This window comes from Phocoena phocoena, chromosome 6 (genome assembly GCF_963924675.1).
Source record: "Phocoena phocoena chromosome 6, mPhoPho1.1, whole genome shotgun sequence".
In the NCBI taxonomy this organism is placed as follows: Eukaryota; Metazoa; Chordata; class Mammalia; order Artiodactyla; family Phocoenidae; genus Phocoena; species Phocoena phocoena.
In genome coordinates, this window is record NC_089224.1 from 93,522,311 (window position 1) to 93,541,973 (window position 19,663).

At 40.2% G+C, this 19,663-nt stretch overlaps 1 protein-coding gene across 1 annotated transcript in view; it reads right to left on the reverse strand.

Moving 5' to 3' along the window:
• ECPAS (Ecm29 proteasome adaptor and scaffold) overlaps positions 1 to 19,663 on the reverse strand; it is a 97,835-nt gene that overhangs the window by 72,198 nt on the left and 5,974 nt on the right. The gene's annotated exons all lie outside the window — the stretch shown is intronic.

The window sequence follows — 19,663 nt, forward strand, 5'->3', positions numbered from 1 at the left end:
CAGAACTAAGACTAATCACTTTTATAGCTTAATCCTTTTTTCTATACTGCAGATCCTTCAGCCAGAACTTTAACCATAGCTAGCCCTGTATGCAGATGATTTTGACACAGCAATGAAACAACACTAAAAAGGTTTACTAGCTAATTATACTGTCTTACAACTGTTCTGGTCATTTAACCTCTAGAAGAGAGGAAAACAAAGACAAGAACAACAAATTTCTCTCCTATTTACAAGGTTATTCAGTTTTTCTAAAGGATGTGGATACCAGAAAAGATACAAAAGTTTTGAAGAAATCGTCTAGACCTAGCTAGCAGAGCCATGCAGGAGAACTTTAATCAGATACCAGGGATAATATTTTATCTTTGGTGAAACCATCTTACTGATGAAATTTCTTCAAAGACAGAATCACTGCCCATTACTGCTGGAATTAGCCAACCAGAATGTGAGAGACAAATTTCCACAAAGAAAGCCACTGAGAAACACATTAACACCAAAGGGATGCTCTCAGCAAAACCCAGGCAACTACAGAACAAGCAACTAACACACTCAGAGCTTCTGTCTCTTCAATCAATACATTGCAGGGGAGGGGAGAGTACTGAGGTGAAAGGGGAACCTACCAAGGGCAAATGACTGGATACTTGATTTTTTTTAATTATTGTTAATTTTTTAGGTGTTACAATGGTATTGTGGTTATGTTTGTTTTTTAGAGGTTCTTACAAAAATTATCCATAAGTGATTAGGGAGCATTCTAAGGCACTGGAAATGTCCTACATCTCAACCTGATTACACAGCTATATACATTTATAAAAATTCACAAGCTCTATCCTTTCATACTTTCTACTGTATCTATTATACCTTAATTTTAAAATTTAAAAATAAAAAACAAATTTATTTAAAGGAGTCCTTTTTTTCAGAGATAAAGACTAAAATATCTACAGGTGAAATAACAGTTACTTAGATTTACATCAAATAATCAGGGGTGTACTGGAAATCTGCTGAGAGTAAATTTCAGACGTTCTCACACAAAAAAAAAGGCAACTGTGAGAAAAAGACATCTTAATCAGCTTGACTGAAGTAATCATTTCATTATGTATATGTGTATCAAATTATCACATTGTACACCTTAAACATATATAATTATTTCAGAAACTAAAAATAAAGTCATGGCCTCATTCAGGTCCTCATTTTAAAATAATTAAATAATTGGGGGTGCTGGGGTGAGAAATGGGGAGGGGCCATATAAGTGAAACCAAGATTGGTTACTAGCTGATAACTGTTCGAGCTATGTGACAGATACTTAGAATTTGTACTTCTGTATATGCTGGAAATTTCCATAATAATTTTTTACAGGAAGAGATATATAGATATAGATACATAGATATAGATATGTGTCTCCAGAGGGAACCTAGAAGCAGTCAAAACCTGGCACAACCTAGTAGCAACAAGCACACCCAGCACCCGGATCTTGGGTTTTTAAACACCCTTCTCCAGTAAAAGGAGCCAGACTCTTGGGGAAATGGCTGATTCTAGGGCTGGGGCAGGGAAAAAACAAGATGAACCTGAAGCATGCTGTAGGGCCAGAAAGGAAACAGGGCCTGATAAGTCAAAGGGATGCAGGAATCACCCTGAAAGAGCTCCATTATGGCCAAGGCTGGAATAAATTTGAGGAACAAAATAAATAACATAGTACTGTATTCTAACCCAAAGTATAAAATAAATTTACATGACTCCATGATAAAAATAAATGACTGAAGGATTAAATGCACTGGGGAAGAGACAAGTCTTTCTTACAGAATTCCAAATAATTATGTAGATACCTCCCCCTACAGGAGGTAGAGCTTAATTTGTGCCTCTACCCACCCCTTGAGGGTAGACTAGATTTAGTGACTTGCTTCCAAAGAACAGAAGAGGGAAAGAGGAAAATGTTAACTTTATTTACAGTGGTGAAACCTGATAAACACTGTTTTAACCAAGCAATGCCATGTGGTATCAGGATCACTAACACGACAAGAGAGGCATTTCAACTCTGTAGTATTCCTTCCAAAAACTCATAACCCTCATCTACTCATGAGTAAAACAAAAAACCAACAGAAACACCAAGTTAAAATACACTCTACAGGCTACCTGGCCAGGATTGCTCAAGACTTTCAAGATTGTGAAGAAAAAAAAAAAAGAAAGACTAAGAAACTGTCACAGACTAGAGGAGTCTGGGGAGACAGGACATCTAAATGCAGTGTGGTGCCCTGGACTGGATCCCAGAACAGAAAGAGGACATTAACGGAAAAACTGATGAAATCCAAATAAAGTCTTGAGTTTAGCTTTTAAAATTAATACTAAGGGAAGGAAGGGAGGAAAGGCAGGCAGGCTGACTCTGAGATTAGCAGACCAAATGCTTCTATTTGCTAATAGTTGAATGCTACTATAAAAGGAGCTCCTAGGAACAGTGGATTCAATCCACAACATCCATGGAAGTTACAGGTAAGGAGTCTCTGCCCCAGCGCCTTATAGATCTTAGGCAGTGGAAACTGCCTACAGATTTTAGCTACAGAAACTTAGAAGAACCGTTCTGCGGAAGAAGGCCGAAAGTTAAATTCTTCATAACAAACTGACCTGCAAAATCTGTGCCCAAGGCTTAAAAAAAAAAACCAAGTGATATCTGGTCCTTTTCATTTTTCATACAACCATTTGGGTGCTTCCTATGTATCCCCAGCATAGCACCTAACACTTTCTACTCTCCCTCACTAGAAAGGAAAAGATAACATCCTCAACGCAGTAAAACTGTTTATGATGGGAATGTGGGAATGGAAAGAAAGGGCACCAGACATCACACAGGGGTCCTTGTCAAACAGGTCAAGCATACCCAAGGAAGAGGCAAAGGAAGAGGATCAATGTAACACTGCTGCGTCATTCTGACAAACATCTATACTTTAAATAAACAATCATCAAAACATGTTCAAACTTTATGAAAAGAAATGTAAATACAAGTGCAGATATAATCAACCACTAACTTTTTCAGCCTACCAAAGTTAGCAAAATATGGGCAAAGATTTAGCAACAGTATGGTGCCTGAATCCTGCTGTTAACGGCACTGAAGGGTGAACCCCGTGCCTTTACCCTCAACCCTGGAAACTGAGCCCCGTGAAAGTGACAATCCAAATTAGGCCTTTGCCCCCAAACGTGTCTATTCAGAAACAAGAAGGGATGTAACCAAAAGTTCTGAAAATTCAAAAGGAATCTAAAACTCAAGTTCACCTTTCACAAGGACTCAGTGTTTAGTTGTAGGAACTGAGATCCTCCAGGTCATCACCAAAGTATCTGAGGTATGACAAACATTACTTTAGAGTCAGGGGCAAGTTCTACCCTCTCCACAATTTTGATATTATTCCTCTTATTCAAACTCATATTGAGTTAATTTCACTTACAAGAAAATTAAAGACATCACTATAACCTCAGATAGTCACTGTTAAATGTGGGGAATATATTCTGAACTATTTTTTCCTATTCATACACTAACATTATTTTAACCTAAAAACTGGAATATGACACATACTATTTTACAATTTGCCTTTTTTTTCCTTTTAGTTAACACAAACACATTATCTAAAACCCTTGGAGCAATAGATGTCTCAGGACTTTTCAGATTTTTGAATTAAAATAAAGTGTATATGCTGTGTATTTCAAATAACCCTATCCACCCTGTGTGTTCTAGGGCAGTTCCTATAATTAAATACATTCAGATTACTGCAATAAGACATATGGATGCTCACACTAAGTGGGATAGTCAAAGATTTTCAAGAACCTCATATCCATTCAGGTCAGGTTTTAATACCCAAAGAATTACACTAAAAAAAAAAAAGTGTGGATATGTATAAAATCATAAATATCTTTGCATAGCACTAAATAAAGATCTAATTGATAAAACTATGCCTACAGAAGTAGTATGATTTATTTAACTATTTGTGCTATTACCAGATTTACAGTACCACAAACGATGCTCCAAAGAACATCCTTAGATATGGGGATATATGTATATGTATATGTATATGTATAGCTGATTCACTTTGTTATACAGCAGAAATTAACACACCACTGTAAAACAACTATACTCCAATAAAGATGTTAAAAAGAAAAGATGTTAAAAAAATAAAATAAAGAACATCCTTATCCATGTGTATCTGTGCACTTGTATGCGTTTCTGTCAGCTAAAACCCTAGAAATGAAACTGCTGAGTCAAAGGGTAGGAGTGTCAAGTTTAAGAGATTTTGGAAAAATGTCCTTCAAAAAGGCTGTGCTCATTTATACCACCAGCAGTATATGTAAGTACCAATTTCCCTATACTCACTCCTACAATGAGTAATCAATCTTACAAAGATTGTAAGTAATCAACCTTAGCTGACTATGATAAATTTTTTAAAATCTCACTGTTGTTTTATATCTTTTATTACTATGGCAAAGTTTGTTTATTTATTTATTTATGGCTGTGTTGGGTCTTCGTTGCTGTGCGCAGGCTTTCTCTAGTTGCAGCGAGCGAGGGCTACTCTTCATTGCAGTGCACGGGCTTCTCACTGCGGCGGTTTCTCTTGTTGCAGAGCACAGACTCTAGGGCGCGTGGGCTTCAGTAGTTGTGGCACTTGGGCTCAGTAGTTGTAGCTCGCGGGCTCTAGAGCACAGGCTCAGTAGTTGTAGTGCATGGGCTTAGCTACTCCGTGGCATGTGGGATCTTCCCGGACCAGGGCTTGAACTCGTGTCACCTGCATTGGCAGGTGGATTCTTAACCACTGCACCACCAGGAAAGTCCCTTATTGGTCATTTGAAATATATTCTTCAGCAAATTACTTTATTCTTTTGAGTTGCTGACTTCTAAAAGCTTTTATACAATATTGAAAAAACTACCCCCTGTTCTTTCATACATTAAAATACTTTTTTCCTAGTATGCCTTGTGACTCTACAGCACATTCTTTCTTTTCATATTTAAGTTTTTTAAACATAAATTTACCATTCCTTTGTTTTATGGTTTCTGAGTTTCTAGTCATGCTTAGAAATGCCTTTTTAACTCTAAGATTATAAAAAATATTATATTCTGCAGAGAAGAGTTAACACAGCGGGCCTGAGACTGCTATCCTTACAAGGCTTTGTTTGCCAAGGCTGGTCCTTGTCTGCCATCTGGAGACTTGCATTTCAGGAGGGTTCCCACAGTTCCCAGAACTGATGAGAGTTACTCGCTGTGCCTGAACTGTTTGTGCAAACAATATGCTTTATGCTCAACCGTGCTTTCCTCCTGAGAATCTAGAATTCTAGTACGTGTTAGGCAGAAGGTGCCAACGTGACCAGCACCAAATAAAAACCCTTGGTAATGAGTCTCTAAAGAATATCCCCGGTAGACAACATTTCACATGTGCTGTCAAAACTCATTGCTGAAGGAATTACGCATGTCCCATGAGCCTCAGCTGGGAGAGGACTCTCGGCAGCTTGCACCTGGTTTCCTCCAGACTCCACCACATGTGCCTTTTCCCTTTGCTCATTTTGTTTTTTATCCTTTTACGGTAATAAATGTTAGCCATGAGTACAAATATGTGCAGAGTCCTGTGAATCCTCCTAGCAAGTCATGGAACCTGGGGGTGGTCCTGGAAACCCTGACATACATATTTATCTATGTTTTCTTCTAGCTCTTATGATTTTCCTTTCTGTATTCAAGTCTTTAATCCCACTGGAGTTTTTTTGGCACATGAGGGATGTAAGAAACCTAGTCTTTTGTGGGTTTTTTAAATCTTTTTCATTGTGAAATAAAACATTTAGAAAAATGCATACAAAACGTAAGTGTAGCTTAATGAGTTATTATAAACACCTATGTAACTATTGCCCAAGTCAAGAAAAAAAAATTTATTATGAAACTTGTACAAAGAAAGGTTTCTACTCCACTTGGAGTTGGAGAGGACTGAAAGACTGTTGAATATAAAAAAGCACAGTGAGTTTTAAAGTCACGGAGGTAATTACAGCCAAGCAAGAACTAGAATAGGGTCTTCTGACCTTCAGTCTAAAAACCCTTACCTACCCATGCAACTGTCTACAACGTTGACCCTGTATTTTATATGATACTATCCCTGTATACTGCACCTTCTACAGGGAGCCCTGTTTGAGAGAATCACCAAAAGGTCATAAGAATTTGCCTCATTCAAGTGGTATTTATGACAACAGGAAAATGTACAAATTCAAAGGTCAGAAAACACCACCAGAGAAAGCTCACTACTATGAATAAGAAGCTAAGACCAAACATGTCAAACTAAATTTACCCTTCTTCCTTCTCCCTGCTCTGCTCCATCAAGGCCCAGCACCCTGCTATCTTCACCCTGTGAAGCACTAATTCCCCTATCTAGATCACACATTCACTCACACACTCATTCAAGTATGTACTGAAGCCCTACTGTGTGCCAGAGCTTGGTGGTCATGGGTATAGAGTAGAGAAGGAAGAGGCAAGGCTGGTGTCCAGGTTTAGCACACGTGTATGGTAACTGGAGTAGAAAGAAAACAACAGAAGGCCTGAGATAGACTGCTCAAGACAAGAGCATTTAAGGATGGAGGAAGGAGAGTCTGAAAAAGGGAAGGATAGGCAACAGACAAAAATAGGAAGAAAACTGAGTATGGAGTCATAACAACTCAGGAAAGAAAAAAATGAACTAGTCAGGAAGAACTGGAAAAAGTTCGTTTGCCCATTTAAAAAAAAAAAACCTAAAAAATCCTTGAAGGTAAATTAATGACACAAGTGTAAGAAGCAAGATTTTAAAGCTTTTAAAAGAAAAATGAGAAGGGAAAATCAAAACTCAAGCACAAGGCATTAAAGACCAACAGGTTAAGATTTTAAAATATCATAAAACACACCATAAAGTAAAAGAATAAGCTATAAATAGCTACAATGCTTTTAAATGAAAAGAAATTGAGTACAGAATATACTTTTAAAATTCCTACAAATCAAGAAAAAGCAAACTAATCCAAAGATTTTAAATGGACAAAGAATATAAGCAGGCAATTCACAGATGAGAGTCATATATTTAATAACACATAAAATGATGCTCAATCACACTGATCAGGAACACGTAAAATTAACACAATAATGAGATACAATTTTGCACCCTACACATTAGAAAAACTCTTCAAATGTTGGCAAAGACTGGAAACCAACCAAGAGGAACTCAGGCTCACCACTGACGGGGTGTACACTGATACAATCTCTGAGGAACAAAGCTCTAGTTCAGTAGCCTCTAGTGAGGTTCAAGAGACACATCCCCTTCAACCCAGCACTCCTGCTCCAGGGGAACATACTCTAGAGCAGTGCCCAGCTGCAAAGTAGCGCAGCTGCAAACTGTTTGTCACCAGCCCTCTAAGAGAAAAGGAACACTTCTTGCTTCACTCAGAAAGTCTTACCAGGATAAGAAACATTAAATAAATTAACAGTGAGAGTTGATTTACATTCTGCCACAAGTTCCCTATTTGCAAGACATAATTCCCCAGTCCTCAGACCACACTTTTTTGTGTATCACTGTCCTGGAGAAAAACTCCCAGGGCAAGACAAGCACAAGGACACTGTAAGAAACTGTTCATAGCCACGGGGTCAGTAAATGCAAAAAAAGGAAACAATCTAAATGTCAGTCAACAGGAAAATGGATAAAGAAAATGCGGCAGGGTCATAAAACAATGAAAATAAGCAAGAGTCACATGTCACATGGACCAACATGACAATATCTTAAAAACTAAGATCAAACAGAGAAAGCAAGTTGCAGGATATGTACATTATGGTTCCACTTATGTCAAGGTTTTAAATGCAATATATACATTGCTTATGATATGTACAGCACAGGAATGACAACCCTTGGTCAAGGAGATAAAAGAGAAGAAAAAATGAAGGGGAGAGGAGAGAAAAAAAAAGAAAGAAAAGGAAAATTTGTAAGGGGTAGCACAGGGGTTTTGAATTGTATCAGTAATGTTTATGCCTTTAAAAAATAAAAGACCTGGAGCTTCCCTGGTGGCGCAGTGGTTAAGAATCTGCCTGCCAATGCAGGGGACATGGGTTCAATCCCTGGTCTGGGAAGATCCCACATGCTGCAGAGCAACTAAGCCCGTGCGCCACAACTACTGAGCGTGTGCTCTAGAGCCCACAGGCCACCACTACTGATCCCACATGCCACAATTACTGAAGCCCGTGCACCTAGAGCCCATGTTCCACACCAAAAGAAGCCACTGCAGTGAGAAGCCCGTGCACCGCAACAAAGAGCAGCCCCTACTCGCTGTAACTAGAGAAAGCCTGCATGCAGCAACGAAGACCCAACGCAGCCAAAAAATAAATAATTAAAATAAAAAAATTTTAAGTTAAAAAATAATAATAATAGCTAAATAAATAAAAGATCTGAAGCTAATAGCAAAAAATGTACAGATTTGACAAATATGAGTGGGACATACCTAAGTGTTCCTAAGATAATTCTCTATACTTTTCTTCATACTTGAAATATTTCATTAGTTAAAAAGAATATATACACCATAATAAATGTTTTATGATACTATATAAAACAAGAAAATACATCAGTAATTTTTCTTCTTTATATTTTCATGTACTTTTCAAATACTCCAGTAAAAATACATTTCTTTTTAGAAGAAATAACATACAAATTTTTTAAATGAATCTATGTTTCAAGGATAAAGAAATTTAAATCACAGAATTTTACAACTTGAAAGGAACCTTAAAGAACATGGAAGTGGACTTCCCTGGTGGCGCAGGGGTCAAGAATCCGCCCGTCAACACAGGGGACTGGGGTTCGAGCCCTGGTCTGGGAAGATCCCATATACCGCGTGGCAACTAAGCCCGTGCGTCACAACTACTGAGCCTGCGCTCTAGAGCCCACGAGCCACAACTACCGAAGCCCGTGCACCTAGAGCCCATGTTCAGCAACAAGAGAAGCCACCACAATGAGAAGCCCGTGCACCTAGAGCCCATGTTCCGCAACAAGAGAAGCCACCACAATGAGAAGCCCACGCACCACAACAAAGAGTAGTCCCTGCTCCCCGCAACTAGAGAAAGCCCACGTGCAGCAATGAAGACCCAATGCAGCCAAATAAATAAAATAAATACATAAATAAATTTTTTAAAAAAAGAATATGGTAGAATAAAAATAAGAAAGTTTACTGGTAGAAATGCAAAACGGTATAGCCATTTTGGAAGACAACAACTTAGGAAAACTAAACATACTCCTACCATACAATCCAGCAATCATACTCCTTGATATTTACCCAAGGAGTTGAAAACTTATGTCCACACAAGGACCTGCACATGGATTTTACAGCAGCTTTATTCATAATTGCCAACACTTGGAAGTAACCAAGACGTCCTTCAGTGGGTGAATGGATAAATAAACTGGTACATATAGACAATGGACTATTACTCAGCGCTAAAAAGAAATGAGCTGTCAAACCATGAAAAGACATGGAGGAACCTTAAAGGCATATTACTAAGTGAAAGAAGTCAATCTGAAAAGGCTACATACTGTATGATTCTAACTATATGACATTCTGGAAAAGGCGTAACTATGGAGACAGTAAAAAGATCAGTAGTTGCCAGGGAGGAAGAGGAAAGGAAGGATGAATATGAAGAGCACAGAGGATTTGTAGGGCTGTGAAAATACTCTCTGTGATATTACAATGATGGATATATATCATCATACATCTGTCCAAACCCACAGAATATACAACACCAAGAGTGAACCATAATGTAAACTATGGATGTGCGGTGATTATGATATGTCAGCGTAGGTTCATCCTTCATAAAATATGTACCATTCTGATGAGTGATGTGGATAATGAGGGTGGCTATACAAATATGGGGGCAGGGGGTGTATGGGAAATCTCTGTACCTTCCTGTCAATTTTGTTGTAAACCTAAAACTGCTCTTAAAAAGTAGTCTTTAGGGCTTCCCTGTTGGCGCGGTGGTTGGGAGTCCGCCTGCCAATGCAGGGGATGCGGGTTCGCGCCCCGGTCCGGGAGCATCCCACATGCCGTGGAGCAACTAAGCCCGTGCGCCACAACTACTGAGCCTGCACTCTAGAGCCCACAAGGCACAACTACTGAGCCTGCATGCCACAACTACTGAAGCCTGTGTGCTTAGGGCCCGTGCTCTGCAACAAGTGAAGCCAACTCAATGAGAAGCCCATGCCCCCCAACCAAGAGTAGCCCCCGCTTGCTGCAACTAGAGAAAGCCCATGCGCAGCAACGAAGACCCAATGCAGCCAAAAATAAGTAAATAAATATTAAAAGAAAAAAAGATTTTAAAAAAAGAATAAATATATTCATTTACTTTCCATTAAATAATTCTCTAATTCATATTATTCGCTTGTCTTTAATTTCTCTATCTAAAGGGAAAGATAGGACCTTCCTTCCTTCTACCCCACAAGGAAGAAATAACCAGTAAAGGTTTAAGGACTTCACTTCAGTGTTATCTACCATTGGCCACTGATAATTCTGAAAACATATAATTATTCCTGAGAAATAAAACTGTCCACGTAAATCACTCATTCTTCATATCTCTCCAAAAAATACAACTTTGGCTTCTGAGTCAAGGAAGAAAGGCTATTTTTTCACAGGATTATAAAAGGCAAATACTGGCTTTTCACTCATATCATCACTTACGGAAAAAATATTTTAAAAAATAAAAAAGAAAGAAGGAAAGAGGGGCTTCCCTGGTGGCGCAAGTGGTTGAGAGTCCGCCTGCCGATGCAGGGGACGTGGGTTCGAGCCCCGGTCCAGGAAGATCCCACATGCCGTGGAGCGGCTGGGCCCGTGAGCCATGGCCGCTGAGCCTGCGCGTCCGGAGCCTGTGCTCCGCAGCAGGAGAGGCCACAGCAGTGAGAGGCCCACGTACCGCAAAAAAAAAAAAGAAGAAGAAAAGAAAAATAAATCACTTTCCTCAGATGAATCACCTCTTCATGACAACTTGAACATCAAAACATTCCTTAGAAAGTATGCAAGAAAAACATTACTGTCAAAAAGGACTAGGGAAAGGGCTATATTTAAGGTAGTGGTTATCCTTATGTGGTGGAATTTCAGGATTCTTTTTTGGCTTACTGGTTTAATTCTATGTCACTACTAACTTATTTCATGAGCGTGAATTACTTGTGTGAATTAAAAAGAGAAAATGGTTATTTCAGTGTGACAGGTTTAAGATTTCTTTACATTTGTTTAAATTTTCTACAAAGAGCATCATTTTTTTCTGAATGTGAAAGTAAATTTTAAATTATAAATCAGGTTAGAAGCCTTAAGTGGAAGCTGAGATTGAAAGGGAAATTTGAAAATACTTGGACCACTGCCCATTGCATCATAAATCAATTAATAATCTACCGTTACAGGGTATTTTGAGAAAGATCTGTCAAGTTACTACCAAAATACACTCGACTATAACAGAATAATTTCACAAGGAAAACAGTCTCCCTGATAGTATTTAACTTCTTCTGCTTCACACATATGTAAATACATTATAGTCACAAAGCAGTTTCACATGGCCTTCTGAGCCTCAGAAAAACATTGTGAGGTGGGCAGAGATTATCTGCATTTGTAGATGAAAAACTAGGGCTCAGGATCTGACTGACTTGCCAAAGGTCACCAAGCTAATGACACAAAGAATCACAAGTTGAACCTAGAGAGGTCTTTATCCTCTAAGTGCACAACAGAACACAGTACCTCCCTCTAAAGTACTATTTACTAAAGTAGGTAATATTAGCTTCAACTTACAGATGAGGAAACAGAGCCTAGAATTCACTGAGAATGTTGACGAAGACTACAAAGGTAGTAAGTAAGCGGCAGGGCTAGGATTCAAACTCCAGGCGGTCAACGGCAAACCCAATGCTCCTTCTAGTATGCTGAATCACAGCACAGCTGAGGCAGAGAAAGTAGGCGGGGATGACACTAAGCCTTACTAGATAACGATGCACAACATGACTTTGTACCCTGACCACAGCCAATGTGACAGGAATGGTCCCTGACTCATTTATCCTTTCCTCAGGAACTCAGAATTGGGACCAAAGAGTCAAGTCTCCCTTGAGCGCCTGGACCTCTAAGAGTAAGCCAGGAGATATGACATGGGCATCTTCAGCCTACGCCATGGAGCACAAAATCACAAGAAGCTGGTCTGAAGAAAGAATGGCAGGGGGTGCAGAGAGAAGGTGGAAGAACTGGAGGACATCTAGTCCTTAGTTCCAAACCCCTCCTGAGGGTCCCTCTTATTTCCATAAGACTCCATGATTCCTTACAGTAAGTGCCCCATTTTTGCTTATACCACCTTAGCACTGTGTCCAAATGCAAATGGAAGGTTTTTGCCAAGGGGGAAAAAAAATCTACTTCCATAAAAGTACATTAAAAAATAAACAGCTAGCACATGTAGCATATGCCGGAGGTGAATATCAGATGAGAGAGGAAGTCCTTCCTAAGAGTTGACCAATCTAGCCACAAAGCACCTTCTTGACCATGCATCACACTGCTCCCCAACAGGTGTCCAAACTGCAAGAGCTTCTTAAGTGCACCATATGTTCTTCTTGCACAATTCTTTTGATCAACCAAGTCCCTCATCCAGGAATACTCTACCAACCTCTCCTGACCATTTCTCCATCTCCACATATCCAAATCCTCTCCATTCACGATCCAGCTCAAATACTACATGCTCCACACTTACACATCCCATCCTGGCCCTACAAACTCCCACAGACCTTTTCTACATCTCTCCTGGCACTTGTTATCTTTTGCTGTACATTATTTAACTGCCCGATCATCCCTTCCCTAGACCGTAACAGCTCTTTGAGGTGTGACTCCACCTGAGTGCCTACTCATTTGCTCCATCCATCTCCAGAGCTCCTCAGGTTGAGAAACTGACGTAGTCTCTTGGTATCCCAGCATTTAACTCAGTGCCTTACAGAAAGGAGTTGCTCAAATTTCTGTTGAGTGTATGAAATGTTAATTCCTCATATTTGGAAAAGCCATTTAGAAGTTTATACATCTAACATCTGTGGCAAAGGAAATGAGGGGATTAGTTGCAATTCATAACACCTGACGTCAGAATCTCTTGGACTACATGTTTTTATTTTTCAATTTATTTTTATTTTTGGCTGCGTTGGGTCTTTGTTGCTGCGCGTGGGCTTTCTCTAGTTGCGGTGAGCGGGGGCTACTCTTCGTTGCGGTGCGCGGGCTTCTCATTGCAGTGGCTTCTCTTGTTGCACATTTGTAGGCACACAGTCTTCCGTAGTTGTGGCTCACGGGCTCTAGAGCGCAGGCTAAGTAGTTGTGGCACAGGGGCTTAGTTGCTCCGCAGCATGTGGGATCTTCCCGGACCAGGGCTCAAACCCGTGTCCCCTGCATTGGCAGGCAGATTCTTAACCACTGCACCACCAGGGAAGCCCTATGTTTTTAAAATCATGATAAGTGCTTAAGGTTTTTTTTTAAAAAAAAAGAAGAGGAGGAGATAAATTCCGGAAGGTCTGACTGTGTGACAGAACTATTCTGCTCCAAATCAGGAAGGGTGCAGTGGTTACTGCAAAGAGAAGGATAGGAGAAAAAAAAAATGGAAGGGGAAGACAGACCAGGAAAGGGCAGAAAGTCAAGCCCTTTCCCCATGACTCACCACATCTAAGAGCTAAGAGTTCTTGAAGAGCTAAGTGAATTCTTGAAATGCTTGGGAAAAGAGGTGTGTGTGTGTGTGTGTGTGTGTGTGTGTGTGTGTGTGTGCGCGCGCGCGTGCCAGTGAAACAAGCGGGTTTCACGTCCAAACTGACATGGGTGGAACCAAAACACCATTTTCAGAAATGGGAGCCCAGAAGCTAAGAAAAGCGTAAGTTAAACTAAACTAGGAAATTCACAAAAATTGGATGTGATAGATTGCAGGGGTAGGTGGGTGAGTACCTCTGGACTTTGACAATCTTCAATTAGGAGTCTGAGGCTAAAACTATGAATAAGGAAGCCCTAGCTGGCATCTAGATTTTCTATGTAATACTCAATCTCTTCTGGTAGATCAATCTACCAGAATTAGAAATCTAGGACTTCCCTGCTGGCGCAGTGGTTAAGAATCCGCCTGCCAATGCAGGGGACATGCATTCACTCCCTGGTCCAGGAAGATCCCACATGCCACGGAGCAACTAAGCCCTTGCGCCACAACTACTGAGCCTGCGCTCTAGGGCCCACGAGCCACAACCACTGAGCCCACACACCACAACTACTGAAGCAGGCGCGCCTAGAGCCTGTGGTCCGCAACAAGAGAAGCCACCACAATGAGAAGCCCACGTACCGCAATGAAGAGTAGCCCCCGCTCGCCCCAACTAGAGGAAGCTCGCGTGCAGCAACGAAGACCCAACGCAGCCAAAACATAAATTGATTAATTTTTTAAAAATCTAACCAAATAATAACTGGTAGTTAAAGTCCACATCATGTATTGGTTCCTATATACCATTTCAATTCACTAAATGCCACTCTAATACTTGGCAAAATCTAAATGAAGCCAGTAGGATACTTCTTTAGGAATTAATGCTTAGAACTGTGATGTCTACTTCTGTGTTTTTAAATATAGGCTTGCCCCCATTCCCCACTTTTTTTAAAAAGAACTCATTAAACACCAATGTATTAAAAGGAAAATGTTGAAAAGTCCAGCAGTAAACACAAATACAGTAAGTCAGGGGTTGGGGGAGGATTCATTCCCAGAAAGAGATAATCCATCATGGTTCCTGCGGGAGTTGCCTCCCTCCACCCAGGGCAGTCCAAGAACCAAGGGGTCAGTAGATAAGAACCTCTGCAGGCAATGAGGTCCTGAGCAGGAGGTTCCTGCTGACAAAGTCCCTGCTGATACTCCTTTCCCCCAGAACTAAGGCAATCAGACAAGCCATTTTCCTGTTCCCTAGCCCACCAGTCTTACCCCAGGGCCCAAGCAGATACCCCAATGTGGAAACCCCTGCATCAGGATGCACTAGTGACTAGACTGTTTCAGGGAAGGGGAAAGAAGCCTTTCTTCTGCCACTTCAGAAGTCCTAGCCATTTGCATATGATGTCAGGCTACTTTAAGCCCCCTACCAACCAAGTATAGCCCAAAGTAAGGCGATGCCTCCCTGTTCACACACGGCCCCTGCCCATCACTCCTCAACCCCCCGCAACACCACACACAAAGGGGGAGGGACGGAAGACATCACAGCGTTAGCCTGGCAGGGCTGGGTCAAGTGAGGAAACAGCAGCGCTCATCTGTACCCTAGATTTAATGAACAACTGCCAGACTCCAGATGCACTGAGGTCCACAAACACTTCCAACTCCCAAGGAGGCCCTTTCCCCCAGATACAGCAGCTGGCAGAAACCCAATTAGAAATCAGTGTTAGTAAATTGATGAGCAGAAAGAGTAGTTCAGCTTATGAAAGTCAGCTTAAAGGAGATGATACATTCTATGCAAGAGTTCAGACTGCATACAAGTCAAATGTATGATAGCTAAGATCCACCCAAAGCGGCTAATTACCTAGAACAATGCTTATCTGGATGTGTAAACTCTAGAACGTTTTTTATTTAAGTCACTATTTAAATCCCAGCATTTGTGGTTTGACCTGCTTGCCTTCGGTATATCGCAATTAACACATCTATACAGGTCCAAAAGCTATAAAAAAGAATCTAGGTGTAAATAATGTCACTTCTCTTCTAAACACTTTCTCTAACCTTCCAATTTTCCATTTCTCTATAATGGAATGAAGATATGTGAAATAGTAAAACTAAGCCAAAGTTTATTCTAAAGTTGAACTTTGGTTTATAAAATATTCCATTCATTCCATCACTCAAAATTCCACCTAATGAATTAAGGCATCATACACCATTGGCAGCAACATACACACCAAAAAACAATAGAATGCACTGGGAGAAAGGGAATCCAGTAGTTAAGCTGAAAGACGGCAACAAAATGCACCTTTGGATTGAAGCTACAAAATCTCAGGTACTCCCTGGATACTGAGCTCATGGTATCAGAGAATTACAATCTGAATTTACAGAATTTCAATCAAAGGACCATCCAATATCATCCAAGAGTGAAACTGACATCATATTCTTGTTTAGCCTCAGAACAAAGTAGAATTAAGTGGCTTTTCCATCACAGTGCATGTCAAAATGGCAGAATCAGGAATATCCAAATACCATGATGCTGCCTTTCTCCTTACCTCTTTTCACAAATAAAACAATTAAATCCATGATGACATTCCTGGAGCACATAACATCATACTTCATGGTCATGGCAGACAATACTACTTGTAAACTAACACCCACAGCCTTTTCCTTGCACACACTGCTAAAGAACATCTTCAAGTTTTATCTTTTGCTTGCTAATTTTTTTAATTAATGTTTATGTGATGACAGTGAATAGAAGCTTCAAGCATATATAAACTAAAATGAACTTCACTGATTCTCTCAGGATAGCTAAAAAAGGAGAAAAACCCATGAAGATCTTGGCGGGAAATTGCTACTTGATAACCTATGCATTTTTAAATGTTACTACAAAAAATGCACACATCCTAAGGAACTAAATCTACTAACCTCTACAATCAATGTGATACATGGTTTATCCAGTCTTGACAAAAATCCTCTGGATCACCAATGGTGTGTTCATCCACTCGTACATATGCAATTGTATAAAGAATCTATTATTTAGAACACCAGGGGAAAGAAAAACAATTAAAAGATTTATACTCATAGCTACCATTTAAAAAAACAAAATAAACACTTTTCATTTCCATGCTAAGAGCTCCTAATTTGATGCCCTGTTTTGCAAATTCAGAATAAGGGGGGCAAATCATAGTGATTACCAAATTGGAGAAATAGTAAGGAATATGTCCATAAATAAAATCTGGTGTGTAGAAACAAGGTCCTACTGTACAGCACAGGGACTATATTCAGTATCCTGTAATAAACCATAATGGAAAATAATATGAAAAAGAATATATGTGTATATATATATGTGTGTGTGTGTGTGTGTGTGTATAATTGAATCACTTTGATGTACACCAGAAACTAACGCAACATTGTAAATCAACAATTGAGTGTGTAGAACAAATATGTTAATACTTAAAATACATATATACTAATAGTTATTCACTGAAGGCTAAAAAACTCCAATACAACATACATTGTGTGTGTGTACATATATATCATAAACATACAAAACCTTACATTAAAATTAGAACAAAGTGTCTGATTTACATAATAATTTTATAAGAAGAGTATTAGTGGATGGGCACACTTGATTAACACATTATAACAACTGAGAATGCAAACATTTGATAGTCATAACCCTGGGAAACCTTTGCCCTCTCTAGGCACTTCTGATCCCCTTCCCTGGTGCTTTTCTGTCTTCTTCTCATCCCTATATATTCATAGCCCCCAGACAGCTGTCCTCTGGACAATCCGTCCACATCACCCCACACTCGCCCAAGTTTCAGAACCAAAGCTCCCACACACCTGTAATCCACGTGCCCAACACTATACCAAGTTCTTAACATGCATTATCTCTTCCTATTCTTATAACAACCCCGTAAAACAGTTTTGTTATCCCATTTTACAGATGAGAAATCCAAGGCTTAAAAGTTAGATCCCTTGACATTAAAACTAAAAGGTGGCAGAGTCAAGATTCAAAATCAGTTCTGACTTCAACACCAGAGGTTTTAGTCACTATTCAAAACTGTCTCCCTAAACAACTCAACATGGATGCCTCAATAATTCAACCCATTCATTCAACAAATGATTTATTTCTTGAACAAAACCTGCTCTCTCTTCTCTCCACTCTTACCTCCCCAAATCTGTCTAGAAGCTGTACTCTCAACCCCCTTAATCTCTAGGTAGATTCTGGGAATCCTCTCTAACTCCTCCTTCTGTTGAATAACTCCACTACTCAGCCAATAGTTTCTGCATATCTTAGGGATTCTAGATTATATTACCTGTCAAATCCACTTCCACTACCCCAGTTCAGACCCTAGGTTTCTTCTAACTTGGCTACTGTAATATCTTCCTTTTAGTCTTGCTGCTCTTGGTCTCTGGACCCCTGCAATCAATGTTATATCACTGCCACCTGTTATCCTTATAAAAAGGGTCTACTCAGGTTACACCCCTGCTTGAAAGCCTTTGATGGTCCTCTACTGTCTACAGAACAAAGTTCAAACTAGTTGTGGTGGGCTTCCCTGGTGGCACAGTGGTTAAGAATCCACCTGCCAATGCAGGGGACACGGGTTTGAGCCCTGGCCAAGGAAGATCCCACATGCTGCGGAACAACTAAGCTGGTGCACCACAACTACTGAGCCTGCACTCTAGAGCCCACGAGCCACAACTACTGAGCCTGCGTGCCACAACTACTGAAGCCCACATGCCTAGAGCCCATTCTCTGCAACAAGAGAAGCCACCGCAATGAGAAGCCCACGCACTGCAACAAAGAGTAGCCCCCGCTCGCCACAACTAGATAAAGCCTGCGCACAGCAACAAAGACCCAACGCAGCCAAAAAAAATAAATAAAAACTAGTTGTGTTGGCATTCCTAGACAAGCTGGTCCCAACCTTATCCTTAGCTTTCTCTCCTACCACCCCCTCCACTAAAAATAATAATCTATACAGAATTTAATTGTTTACACAGTGCAGTAACATGCACATTAAGCCTAACAACACTATGAGTATTTCTAATTATCCCAATTTTATGAGAAACTTAGTGAGGTAAAATAATCTGCTCAAGATCCCAAATTGGAAAAGGCCAAGTCTCAGACTCCAAATTTTAACTCCTTTCCTAGTACTTCATGCAGCCATAGTACCCCCATTCTAGCATATCAGACTCATTCCAACTTTCCCTGAAAATGCACAATAGTTTTCAAACTCTATGACAGAGCTCAAGCTATTGTTCCCTTAGCCTGGAATACTATCCTCACTCCTTGACATTTCTAAAGAACTGTGTTAGGCATTTTTCATATCATACTTCCTATTAGCTATTTATATTTATATATAAATCTGCCTCTACACTGAATTATAAGCCCTGTGAGGCCAGGACCATAAGTTAGTAACTCCATTTTTTTTTTTCTTTTTCCTTTCTCTGCAGCACGCGGGCCTCTCACTGTTGTGGCCTCTCCCGTTGCGGAGCACAGGCTCCGGACGCGCAGGCTCAGCGGCCATGGCTCATGAACCTAGCCGCTCCGCGGCATGTGGGATCTTCCCAGACCGGGGCACGAACCCACGTCCCCTGCATCGGCAGGCAGACTCTCAACCACTGCGCCACCAGGGAAGCCCAGTAACTCCATTTTTAAAGACTGTTTATTGAATTGGAAAATGTGTGGGGAAAACAAGTCATATAAGATGGCAAGTCCAAGGCAGAGACCGGCCAGGCTTGACAACAGAGACCAACAACTTAGATCAGACCATTTGAGCACACTGGCAGTGCCTACAATTTTAACATCTATCTTCTGAACAAGGTCGAACGTCCCAGTGCCAACTGTTCTCACCAACACTGGCCTTTATTAAATATTACAATTTACTGAAGGCATAATTCAAAACAAGATGGGGTAGAAGTGGAAAACTAGAAATTATAAAAAAAACAGAAATATCATCACTATTTTCCATTTTAACCTCCCGATCTGGCTAAATACCCAAAATTAAAATA